General features: G+C 46.6%; 1 protein-coding gene across 1 annotated transcript in view; it reads left to right on the top strand.

Annotated features, from left to right (window-relative positions):
* The window catches only part of LOC126336273 (uncharacterized), a 737,143-nt gene that overhangs the window by 104,439 nt on the left and 619,135 nt on the right, over positions 1-13,569 (top strand). The window contains exon 2 of the mRNA XM_049999768.1: positions 3,037-3,103. The gene's annotated coding sequence lies outside the window, so the exon portion shown is untranslated. The remainder of the gene's footprint in view (positions 1-3,036; positions 3,104-13,569) is intronic.

Genomic DNA, 13,569 nt, shown 5'->3' with positions numbered 1-13,569 from the left:
GTTAGCCTATTTGAGAAGTCGAAACATTATGCTGAGCCATCTGGCCGAGGTGGACCACTCAGCTTCTCTCGCACGCTCCATGTTGGTGCAGACGCAAGATTCTACATCTACTTCTACATGGTTACTCTGCAATTCACACTCAAGTGCCTGGTAGACCGTTCATCGAACCATTTTCATGCTGCTTCTCTACCATTCCACTCTCGAATGGCGCGTGCGAAAAAGAATCACTTAAATCTTTCCGTTCCAACTGTTGATTTCTCTTATTTTATTATGTTGATCATTTCTCCCTACGTAGGTGGGTCTCAACAAAATATTTTCACATTCCGAAGAGAATGTTGGTGATTGAAATTTCGTAAATAGATCTCGCCGCAAAGAAAATCGCCTTTGTTTCAGTGACAGCAACTACAACTCGCGTATCATATCAGTGACACTCTCACCCCTATTGCGCGATAACACGAAAAGAGCCGCTCTTCTTTGCACTTTTTCGATTTCCTCTGTCAATCTTACCTGGTAAGGATCTCTTACCGCGCAGAAATATTCCAGCAGAGGACGGACAAGTGTAATGTAGACTGTCTCTTTAGTGGGTTTGTCACATCGTCTAAGTGTTATTTTCTGTGTCCACACGAAGTTGTCCCAGTCAACCTGTTAGGTTCGATTTTATGCCTGTCTTAAGCGTCGCGACAGATTTGGAGTCTGATTCCCCGTTCTTGTGCTGTTTTTGGCCTTTGATGCAGAGTATTTCTGGAGTCTTGTCAACATTGTGAACCATGGCATTCCCTGTTTCCGTTTCCTGTCGGTATGGCAGCTGACTGCGATTTATATAGTATACGTGTCAGTGTGTAAACTCTGAAATCAGCGAAAGTTAATGATCTCCTCTCTGAGTTTTTCAGTTTGCCTTGTGTAGCAGCACCCGTGGTGTGTGTGTGTGTGTGTGTGTGTGTGTGTGTGTGTGTGTGTGTGTGTCACTAGCGGTTGCTGTGATTTGTTACTATCACGTTCTGATCACATTTGTGACTGTCTAGGACGTGCAAGTTTACGGTGTGTGCGTCTTGTTTTTCATTTGCGAGAATAATGTCAAAGTTACTGGTTCCAACTGAATATCCACAGAGGTCGGCGGTTGTTCCGCTGTGTTCACCACGAAAAGGTTTCATTCGTTTATTGTGTCTGCAACGTTCTGCCCTCTGGCGTTCGGTCTGTTGGCATGTCGGAGCATCAAGTGTGCAATGACGTCGATGTGTATTAGTAAGCGATTGCCTCCGTCGACCTTTGTTATCCCTCTTATTTTATTTGTGAATGGTCCTATCTCGAGTAAACGTTAAGCATACATGGAAGAGATTACGCCGTGTTCCCTGCCTAGTGTGACTTGTATTGTTACTGTGTTTTCGGTGTTCCGCGGTGTTATTTGTGCTTTTGTCGCCACGAGTGCTGCCTTTGCTCGCGTGGAACCTGTGCTTACATTCTATTGCCACGTATTTTCCCATTGCGAATGTATGATTTTTGTGGGCAAAATACGTTAGCTGATTCCTCCTCTTAGTTTAATAAGCTCTGCCCACACTAAGGCACTTCTCGTCTAATTTAGTTGAGCAAGTTTCATGTTGTTGGTGGATATTTTGTATAGACGTAAGTTTTTGTCCTACCTCTCTAGAGTCAGAGCAAGACGCCCCGTACGTCCTTACGAAATCCTTGTGAATTTGTTTCCAGTCTGTCGCTTCACCCCTCCTTGAGCATGACTGTCCCACGGGTTTAATGAAGGTGCTGCAGTCTGTCAGGAGATTTGCCATTGGGAGTATCGTTTTATCCGTCTGTCCGGTGGTGGAGAGGCGCTGCGACGCGTGCAGCAGCAGTGTCGGTGAGGTTCTCGACGGCACCGACGCCGCGGCCGGATGAGGGTCCGTGGCACGAAGAGCTCGGCTGAGGTGCCGAGTTGGGCCACAGATTCTCGACTGGGTTTAAATCCGAGGGGGGGGGGGGTGTTTGTGACCAGTGAAGTGGTACAGTAGGATGCGAGCTGTGTGACACGTTGCATCGCCCTGTTTCTCCGAGTCATCGTGCCGAGGAAAAAGAAACTGTACGTGTTCCGCAGGGAGAGACGCATACTTACGGTGATTAAGTGTGCCGTCCAGAATGACCAGATCGCTGAGGAAATACGACAGAAACACACCGCCGATCGTAACGCTGCCTGCTCCGGCCTGGCCCCTTCCGAGAATTGCTGCAGGGGCGCACACGGCCACGGCGATGCAGCACACAGCGTGGTTCGTCCGGAAAGGCCAGCGGTCGCCACACACTGCTGCGGTACTGGCGCTGATGGCGCGAGCACGGCTGCGCGGACCAGGCGCCGGCTGCGAACGCGTCCGCTGAGGGCCGGTGTTGGCAGGCCCGCGGTCAGTTGCCCCGCAGGCGCTTGTACGCTCGCCTATGGACACCGCCACACCACGCCTAATCTGTGGCCCTCGATGCACCGGTGCCGGTTTCGGTTCGACCCGTTTTGCCGCGCAGCGTACAGTTTGACCGCGGCAACACGCGAACAATTAACGAATGCTTCCACCCTCGGCCCGAAAGTCGACGTTAGATAAATCACTGTGTTTCCGCATTACGAGAACGAAAGCATTCTTTTCCTAGTCCTCATGACACTTTTTATGTACCCTCCACTGCTGTGAGGGGTTATTGGACGTTGACGTCGGAGATAGCCGACTATCAGTTTAATGTGACTGCATCGTGTAAATTTAAAAGTAAGGACATATTTTTGTGAATGTGTTTGCAGTGTGGCGTTGTGTCCGAGTGAACTCGTAAGCGACGAGTAGTCCGGCCGAGATGAGGAGGACAGAATAGAAGCGTGGGGTGGAAAAGTTGCCCGCGGAGACTAAATCTTGCTGGCAGGGATCAGTTGGTATGGATCAAGTTCTTGAGAGGTGAAGAGGCTTGTTCATTACAGGCTAGCACACACAGCAGTGTTTGTCCCGGAGACTACTAGATGAGCAGATGCCTGTGAGTTGTAATGTGATGTAATGTAACGCAGTGTGGTCTGGCTGTCCACAGGTCCGGCGAGCCGCTGGCGGGGCGCCCGTGTTTCCTCGAGCTTTCCGGCAGAGCTGGCCCGCAAAAGGTGAGTCCAGTGGTGGCTGCGTAAAACTAATGTACGACACTGCTCTCAACTGCAGATTGCTGACGACTAATGCCCCTCCCCAGCCCACTTCTAAAAACTGGGCAGTGCGACTGTGCGGCAAGGTGTGGAGCCCGCGGTGCCGCTGCCGTGTGCTGTGTTGCACGTGCCACACACTAGTGTTGTAAAGGCAGTGAAATACGAGTAGAAAGATAAACCGTCGGGAACTGTTTTAAGACACGGGATCCACTCGTCATCGGAGTCACTAAACTTAGTGAGGAGTAAGTTTGTGGGCAGCTGCTGGCAGCAGCTACGTCGCCCTGGGGGAGACACTGCAAGTCGAGGGGTGCCTCGGCCCGCCTGCGCTCTGCCTTGTGACGTCACCTGGCTACCTCCCACCCGCCCACCCCAGTGTGTTTTCGTTACGGTTGCACTGAGTTAACCTGTTCATCCTGTTTCCAGATACTTTTCTTTTTCGTGTCTGTCCAGGAATTTCCCAACATGCCCTGTCTCCTTTGCTTCCTGACGAATACTAACTTTTTTGAACTGTTTTCCCTTTAGACTCTAAAATAGCACTGCTGCATGTGAGAAGCTGCACCTATCCGTTTCGTGCATATTCGAAACTTAGGTGTGAAAATTATGTTTAATTTTCCAGCTCCACTGCAGTGCTTACTTCTTTTGTTCTCCGTACAGCCGATGCTCTAAACTGCCCTACATAAAAAAAAATCAACTACTACTATGACGTCATAGTTAATTTTTACATTTTTAAAAAAATTCTTTGTTTTCTTATTTCATTTTCCTACTTTTCAGTTTATTTCTGTAAGTAACTTTTTCTATAATAGAAAACTAAGTTCCCCGAGAGCATTCCGGCAGGAACTAGAAACCTGCCAGTGAGGAAAATTCTAAAACCTGCGATTTGTCTCAAACTCTTTACGGAAATCTATTAAAAACGTTTGTCGTAGTTACGCTTCACACTGTACTGAAGGATGTGCGTGTACCATAAAGTTTACAACTCCGTTTTGTCAGTGCGTAGTGGATGAAGCTATCTGGATCCTTCTGGATCTGTCTGCGTTCTCAGTCACTGGTTCCGTAAACGAACCGGGTACTGCCTAATTCATATCAGACGAGTTCGACTACAGCAACATTTGTACACAATCCACAACAAAATACTCATTATGCAGCAAAGTGTGAGAAGAATCGAACCGTTAGCAACTTCTTTATCTGTCGCTAACAAGTCTGCAACCGGCACATCTGTCTTTCGCCTCAGTACTACTCGCACAGCTGTTCCACCTTTCGAGAGCACACACCCGTTCCGCGCACACCCATTGCACTAGCGTGGGAAGCAACTGCGGGGCTCCGCCACACCCTCTCTCCCACAGATGCTAATCCAGCAGCGTGTGCAGAAATTTTCTGGAGTCTGAAGTGTACGAAAGAGTCACCGGAAGATTAAAGTTTTAGTCAGACAGGTGGTAAGAGCGTCGACCTTGAAAGGAACTGGTCGCAACGGGTCTGTGCGATTGCGAACTGCCTCTAGACGAAGACGACGGAAGTGGGCAGGTTTCGTGGCAGTGGGTCCGGGGTCGGACGACCCAAGGCGCCGCAGTGGAGACCTCGTAACATTTGCGAGGTCTGCAGTTTTCTATACTCGCAGCTTTGTCTGTAACCGTTCTGGAAAGGGACAGTGTTGGCGGCTGTGTCTGACAGCACAGTGACTGGGGATGTAGCGCAACAGCAAGTGAGGTGCTCCACAAAGGCGAGAGAGAGACAGAGAGACGTGCCGACTAGCCGACCAGCCACTCAGAAGCGAGGAGACGCCACAGGAGCGCTGCACGGAACACTCACTGGAGGTGGGCCGGTGGGTACTCTGCAATAACCGCTGTCACTGTTACAGTTATTTTTAACGGTTATAAATAACTGTCAGTTATTTTTCACTACCGAATACTCAAGTCTGGGTTACAGTTGAATTACGAAGTAGGTGGACTCCATCAGTTTGGTTATCAGTATGATTAAACTGCGAGTAGTGCAAAGTGGCAGGAATGTCGTACGAATCGTGCCACGACCTTACCTAATTATCTTTGCGGTACATTTCAGTTGATGTTTGGGCGATTATTGGGGTTTCATATTATGTGTATGTTGGCTGTTGATCGCTATTAGAAATATTTATCCTCGCAGCTGCGACAAAAAGTACGCGGAACTTCGCCACAACACTGTTTAAGTGAAACATTAAAACCGTTCTTTTTCAAGTGTGAACAAATACGTAAGCTGAATACTGAAGGTAAAATTCCAAGCTTAATTTCGTGTGGTGTTCAGTTAATAGAATAAGTGTACAGCCTTGTAATAAAACACAAAAATGTAAGTAACGTGATAGATTCGTTTACTTCTGTACGATCGAGGAAGGCGTGATTACGTTAATCCAAGTTTTATGTCAGATTTGGAAAACAGCTGGATTTCTTCAGCAACTGTGAGGCTCTTAATTTTCTGATGTGTGAATGACTGAGCGATATTTCTCCAAGCGTTCACTTTGTTGTGTGTCTCTTACATTTAGCATTATTATACACGGAATTCCAGTGGATGATTGGTTGTGTTGACCTCGTAAGGGTAACAGATTTAAACGCCTCAGACGTCATTACGATACCGGTTTTACTCTGTTTATATGATTATTCTTTGGGTATCCAGATTGTGAGAGTGTGAATTAATAGTATTGATGTTAGGAATACGAATTTGCATTACGTTTTCTGAAATTTCTCAATAACAAAATTCGATGTTCTGTGGAATACTTTTCCTGTCGATCCATGTCTTGCTTTTTTTTCACTTCTGTCATACACACGAGGCAGCAATAAACATTTCATCTGTCAATGCCGTCTGCCTGCTTTGACTTTTTTTGTTTCTACAATCTAATGTCGTGACAGCTAACTGTCTGAATGTGTAACAGACTAATTCATGAACGAGACAGGTGAGCACTCAAAATGAAGGGCTAAGTTTTGCTTATAACAAACCTTAACATAGCAATGAGTGCATCTGACACAGTTTTTTTAATGTTGCTTAACATAATTGAAAATGAACTGACTTGAGCACTTTGAAAACAAAAAAGCATACATTATTTAAAAACGTTCAGGTAAGATACACAAGCACCAGTAGGCCCTAATATAAGTCAATCGATACTTTTATTTAAATGCCACTGACAAACCAACTGATCTGATCATTGTTGCAAGCTTACCAGTATTCGTTGCAAATATGCCTCCAACAAATGGTTAATTTGCCACACATGTGTCTAAAGTGCCGATATTCGATTGTATAATTTTCCTGTATAAAATTCATGTGCTCAATATTACGTAGAAAATCTTTTAAAGTCAATGGCCCAAAACTAATTAAATAAAAGAAGTCCATGTGGAATGAATGTGTATAAATTGAGAAAACTCGTTCTCTTAGTAAAGTCACAAAGCTGTGCTTCACCACAGTGCACAAGTTTTTTTGTACTCAGGTTGATAAGATACGCTTTAATGAGATTGATCCGATACAGCACCAGCACTTTTTCATCATAATGATGCCACTAAGCAGTAGGGGTAAGGTATACTTTGAGAAGATACTCTATTGTTTTCTGTTTTTAGATCATCTACAGTATTCAAATATTTCAGTAAGTGTAACCCCCCCCCCCCCCGCAAAATATTAACATGTTGCATACCCTTGAAAATATTTCATGTCTCTCGAAGTATAAGACTTGTTAGTAGCACTAGCCTAGTGGCAACAGAGAAAAACAAGAACACGACACGAAAGTCTATACCCTCTAACGTAACCAATGACCGGAAAGGTAGCGACAACTGTTCCGGAACTACAAGAAACCGAGAGAATAGAATCCTGTTTTTCGCCAACTCTCTGGAATCCCCCGATGGGCAGCGGTTATTTCCGTAGCAGTATGAAAGTATTTTGTTCACTCCAGAAACTACCCTCTCTGGAAATATCATCGGGTTCTGGAGTCAGGAGCAACTTCCACGTGATCTGTAGTGGTTGCACGTTACCTGCCAGAGAACAGGAACTGAAGCGAAAACGATAACTGCCAGAGAAAAATACCGAACGCTAACCGTTATTTCCATAGTCGCTGCAATTCCTTACGGTAACTATTTGTACTGCCTGCCCTAACTAAACTGACGCACAGAGCGGTGACTCGAGGGAATGCCTTTACTCTCGCTCCTATAAGCCACAGCTCTGACATTAACTTTATTTAATTGATGATGCTGAAAGTACTGAAAGCGCACGAAATAGTACACAGTTGCATCAACAGATGAGTTGACGCGAAAGCGTACTACGATGTTCAGTAAACAGATGGTGCGAGGCACTGTCGGCAGTTACTGAAATAACTGCTAGGATTGGATGAGTGGTTATCGCAGCAACTGCTACTTCTCAATAGCCAGTTATTCGTATGAGTTAGGCTATGTTCGGAACCTCTAGAACACTGTGCCTGACACTGGTCCGCACCGCACTGCACTGCACTGCGCAGCCAGGTAGGTGGGCGCGCACTGCTGGCGGACCCAGCCACACACTCTGGCCACGTGTCGCTGTACTCACAGTCTGCTTGAAGCCGCACGTAGTCTGCTTTATCAGGCCGAGCACCAGTAAATCACCGTGCACTGTGAGTCTGTATGACAAGTTTCAGGAAATCATCTGACAACAGTTACTTCTTTCTCAGAATGACACAAACCCCATGTGTATAGGAAATTTGCGTGTTTGCTAGTTCGGCATATGAGGCTTCGCAACTCGTTTGCATCCCAGTTTCGCCCGAAACCGGCGGTTGTGGCGACCAGTAGGTTATTAAAGTTACGTAACCAGTCCATTCCAGCGCAGAGTTTTGAGGGGGGGGGGGGGGGGGGGGGGGGGGAGGGAAGGGGGCCAGACAGAACGCCGGGGCACGTTCTCTGCGGCGCCACCTGCTTCTCTCTCTCTTCCTGATCGCCGGCACTGCTGCAGCTGCAATGTTTCCTGGAGGCGAGGCCGGTTCCAGAACAAGAGACACACCACCCTTCCTCCCTACCCCCCCCCCCCCCCCCCCTCCCATCGTCCTCTCATCCCTGAGGCCTAAGTTGCCTTTCTTTGGGCTCCTGATAAGATGTTTAAAAATAAATGAAGTCTAGTGACCGTACAAAGCGGATTGCTTTCATCTTGTAAAATAACTACTAGAACGACAGTCTGCTCTGAGCAAATAATTCTGAATCTTATACCAGCGCTAAATATTAAAAGAGTAAGCGATGCATTTCCATATCAGGTAATTCCTGAGATCTTTAAAAGATTTTAGTGAAAAAGTTGTTATTATATACTTTATACACATTGGATAACAACTAATAGCAAAAACTGACATGTCTCAAAGTATGTGACAGTAAAACCAAAAAATGATGAGTAAACATGGGCCATGCCAAACGAACCGTTTGCTAGATAACTGCGGGTGTGTAGTTACCAGCCGTCGCTTACTTCAGCAGCAGACATTGTCCTAATCGGCATAAATGTAAACTTTTTGATTAATCCCCGCCTGTATTAGCTAAAAATTGATGTGTGGCCTACCATCATTGTGAGACACAGAGGAACGTGGTACGTGCACAATGGAGCCGCGGCAACAAGGACACAAAGTGTCGGTTGCCTGCACCAGGGACAATATGCACTCAGGGGCAAACCTGCCGTTCTCTTATGATTGTGACTCCTTAGGGATAATCCTCCTTGTTGATTGACAGGTTCGTAACCTATTGTTCCCCCACCCCTCCCCCCTCCTCCTCCTCTTCCCAACCCCTCTGGAAACCTCCAGCCCCCTCCCCCTCACTGATACAGGTACACGTTCAGGCCCCCCACTCTACTTATTTCATTACTTAAATCGATCAGTTAATTAACCCCTTCCACTCTGATAAACTGTCCTCCCCCGTCTTTCCTCTCGTCTCCCCCCCCCCCTTACCAGAAAATTGATGGCTCTGGTGGGGCGGAAGGATGTCTTGACAGGAAATTCAATTACACAGCAGAAGGTATAATGTTTATTAATAAAAAATTCTGTTTTCAGGAGATAGACCTCTCTGGTTCATAATTTCTTGCTGTTTGGGAAGATGCAGGTCTCGGAAAGAAGTAATTAAATCGGTCGCATTTTTTATTCTAATGACGCAAGAAGTAATGTCACGAAACAGTGACAACAAGTACTTTTGCTCGCGAAGCACGCACCGTCAGCCCTCCCTCGTCCCCTGGACAGCGCGGATCGCCACCCGTGCGGGCTGCCCAGGCTCAGGGCAGGGCAGAGCGGGAGCCTGAGAAGCGGCCAGCCCGCTGCACGCAGGTGTCCGCTCGGGCCCCGCCACTCACCTGGCCGGACCGAACCACAGAGCAAACAGCACTTGTCCAGCAAGTGCCTGCGGAATACCGACGCACATGGCAACTCTTTCCTTCAGGTCATATGGCTGATTGGGAAGCGTTCCAGAAATACTGCTCAAGTCAATAAATAACTAATTTCTGGTCATGCGATCGTGATGTAGGAGATACAAGGCGAGCGCGATAGCTCGCCGCTCCCAGTTGCAGTCATTCTCTGGAAGAAGAAGAAGAAGAAGAAGAAGAGGAGGAAGAAGGATGAAGCACAGCCAGCAGTCGAGATCCTCATCTACCTCTCCGTTGCAGAAGAAGTGTAAAAGTAAATACTCATATTTTGTCTTTGCTACTATTACTACACGTAGCACTTCCCTTTCTGTATTCAACTCTGTGTCATTATCTGTGGATTCTTGTCGTTTTTTGTTCTTATTCTTCATTAAGCGACCTGGGGTGCCTGGACCACCAACTGCCACCATCACCAAATCGGGACTCGCAGCGAACGCTGGCCTGTCGGACCAGCAGCGATAGCAGCGCTGTGGGATCCTGTAGCACACAGCTCACGCGCCAGAGCAGGACAACGAGCTGGAAGTGAAGAGGCTGACTCTGAGAAGGCGAGTGGCGGGAGCCCCACAGCACGCGGTGCAGGTCAGCACTGGCGTCCAGTGTATGTACCGTCCGAGAACATTCCGGTGTTACTGCGAGGACACAGCGAGAGGCTGCCAATTACTGCACTTCACTTCAACGTATCACTTAACAGCTATCTGCAACACTCCACCGTTACATACTTGTTTGGCCTATGGTCACCACTATACCTTGTCCTCGATAGACTGAACCGTGGGCTGCCTTGTGTATATAAAGATATCTTGAACTATCTCTGTATGTACAGTGGGCATGTAGATCAGTACATCAATTTGGTGTCAAAGTAAAAAGCTAAAGAAACTTCCATCAGTTTGAGAGAAATACATACTGAATTTACTGCATACAAGAAACAGTTATTTGATTTAAAAAATGGCTCTGAGCGCTATCAGACTGAACATCTGACGTCATCAGTCCCCTATAACTACTTAAACCTAACTAACCTAAGGACATCACACACATCCATGCCCGAGGCAGGATTCGAATCTGCGACCGTAGCGGTCGCGCGGTTCCAGACTGAAGCACCTAGAACCGCTCGGCCACAACGGCTGGCCGTTATTTGGTAAATACTCTAAAAATTAATCAGTTGTTGTTCTTGGTAATATAATGTACCATATGTATCATTGCTGAAATATAAATAAAATAGACATAATCGCAAATCTTTCTTGTTTTTCTTACTTAACTATTCTGTCGTTATATAATCTAAGATGTAGCCATTGTAGCTCAATCGGTAAGATGATTGTGCTTTACTGGCTACATGTAGTATTATTATTATTGTTTCCTTTCTAAGACGTTATGTGTGGTCAAAAATGGAAGTGACGTGGACCTTGATCAAGCGTGACTTCCTTTTAACTGTACGGTATATGTTATATTACATTTAGGAACTTTCCGGTAATTGAACAATGATCAATAATTACGGATTTCTGTAGTTGTATGTATAAGTTTGGATGTAGCTATATTACATTGATGTACTGGTGGATATTGCGTGGTATGACTCCTGTAGTTGATAGTATATTTGGTATAATGTCAACTTTATCCTGATGCCACATGTCCTTGACTTCCTCAGCCAGTTTGATGTATTTTTCAATTTTTTCTCCTGTTTTCTTAGCCATGAGCTGGATGCGTCTTGATCGACGTGTGTTTGTGTTAGATGATACGGGTGCTTGCCATGTAGTGTTTTCTTTATCCAATTTACTTTCTTCGTATCTGTTGATGTTATGCCATCGAAAGAGTTGTAGAAGTGGTTATGAAATTGCAGTGGTGTAGCCGATGTACACTCCTGGAAATTGAAATAAGAACACCGTGAATTCATTGTCCCAAGAAGGGGAAACTTTATTGACACATTCCTGGGGTCAGATACATCACATGATCACACTGACAGAACCACAGGCACATAGACACAGGCAACAGAGCATGCACAATGTCGGCACTAGTACAGTGTATATCCACCTTTCGCAGCAATGCAGGCTGCTATTCTCCCATGGAGACGATTGTAGAGATGCTGGATGTAGTCCTGTGGAACGGCTTGCCATGCCATTTCCACCTGGCGCCTCAGTTGGACCAACGTTCGTGCTGGTCGTGCAGAACGCGTGAGACGACGCTTCATCCAGTCCCAAACATGCTCAATGGGGGACAGATCCGGAGATCTTGCTGGCCAGGGTAGTTGACTTACACCTTCTAGAGCACGTTGGGTGGCACGGGATACATGCGGACGTGCATTGTCCTGTTGGAACAGCAAGTTCCCTTGCCGGTCTAGGAATGGTAGAACGATGGGTTCGGTGACGGTTTGGATGTACCGTGCACTATTCAGTGTCCCCTTGACGATCACCAGAGGTGTACGGCCAGTGTAGGAGATCGCTCCCCACACCATGATGCCGGGTGTTGGCCCTGTGTGCCTCGGTCGTATGCAGTCCTGATTGTGGCGCTCACCTGCACGGCGCCAAACACGGATACGACCATCATTGGCACCAAGGCAGAAGCGACTCTCATCGCTGAAGACGACACGTCTCCATTCGTTCCTCCATTCACGCCTGTCGCGACACCACTGGAGGCGGGCTGCACGATGTTGGGGCGTGAGCGGAAGACGGCCTTTGTGCGGGACCGTATCCCAGCTTCATGGAGACGGTTGCGAATGGTCCTCGCCGATACCGCAGGAGCAACAGTGTCGCTAATTTGCTGGGAAGTGGCGGTGCGGTCCCCTACGGCACTGCGTAGGATCCTACGGTCTTGGCGTGCATCCGTGCGTCGCTGCGGTCCGGTCCCAGGTCGATGGGCACGTGCACCTTCCGCCGACCACTGGCGACAACATCGATGTACTGTGGAGACCTCACGCCCCACGTGTTGAGCAATTCGGCGGTACGTCCACCCGGCCTCCCGCATGCCCACTATACGCCCTCGCTCAAAGTCCGTCAACTGCACATACGGTTCACGTCCACGCTGTCGCGGCATGCTACCAGTGTTAGAGACTGCGATGGAGCTCCGTATGCCACGGCAAACTGGCTGACACTGACGGTGGCGGTGCACAAATGCTGCGCAGCTAGCGCCATTCGACGGCCAACACCGCGGTTCCTGGTGTGTCCGCTGTGCCGTGCGTGTTATCATTGCTTGTACAGCCCTCTCGCAGTGTCCGGAGCAAGTATGGCGGGTCTGACACACCGGTGTCGATGCGTTCTTTTTTTCCATTACCAGGAGTGTATTTATATGAGTGATTGCTTTGTGTATTTTGCTAGTTTCTGCTCGTTCTAGAAAGAATTTTCTTAAATTGTCTACCTGTCCATAATGTAGGTTTTTTATGTCGGAAATCCCCTTCTTCCTTCCTTTCTGCTTAATGAGAATCTTTTAGTTGCTGAATGTATGTGATGCATTCTATATTTGTGGCATTGTGATCGTGTAAGTGTATTGCTTCTAGGTCTGTGTTACTCCATTTCACTACTCCAAATGAGTAGGTCAGTATTGGTATAGCATAAGTATTTATAGCTTTTGTCTTGTTTCTTGCTGTCAATTATGTTATCAGTATTTTTGTTAGTCTTTGTCTATATTTTTCTTTTAGTTCCTCTTTAATATTTGTATCATCTATTCCTATTTTTTGTCTGTATCCTAGATATTTATAGGCATTTGTTTTCTCCATCGCTTCTATGCAGTCGCTGTGGTTATCCAAAATGTAATCTTCCTGTTTAGTGTGTTTTCCCTTGACTATGCTATTTTTCTTACATTTGTATGTTCCAAAAGCCATATTTATATCATTGCTAAATACTTCAGTTATCTTTAGTAATTGTTTGAGTTGTTGATTGGTTACTGCCAGTAGTTTTAGATCATCCATGTATAGCAAAGGTGTGATTTTGTGTTGGTATGTTCCAGTAATATTGTATCCATAATTTGTATTATTTAGCATGTTGGACAGTGGATTCAGAGCAAGGCAGAACCAGAAAGGAATTAATGGGTCTCCTTGGTATATTCCACGCTTAATCTGTATTGGCTGTGATGTGATATTATTTGAATTTGTTTGG

This window comes from Schistocerca gregaria, chromosome 2, assembly GCF_023897955.1.
Source record: "Schistocerca gregaria isolate iqSchGreg1 chromosome 2, iqSchGreg1.2, whole genome shotgun sequence".
NCBI lineage: Eukaryota > Metazoa > Arthropoda > Insecta > Orthoptera > Acrididae > Schistocerca > Schistocerca gregaria.
Note: the sequence above shows the minus strand (reverse complement) of the source record. Positions and strands in the feature narration are given on the sequence as shown.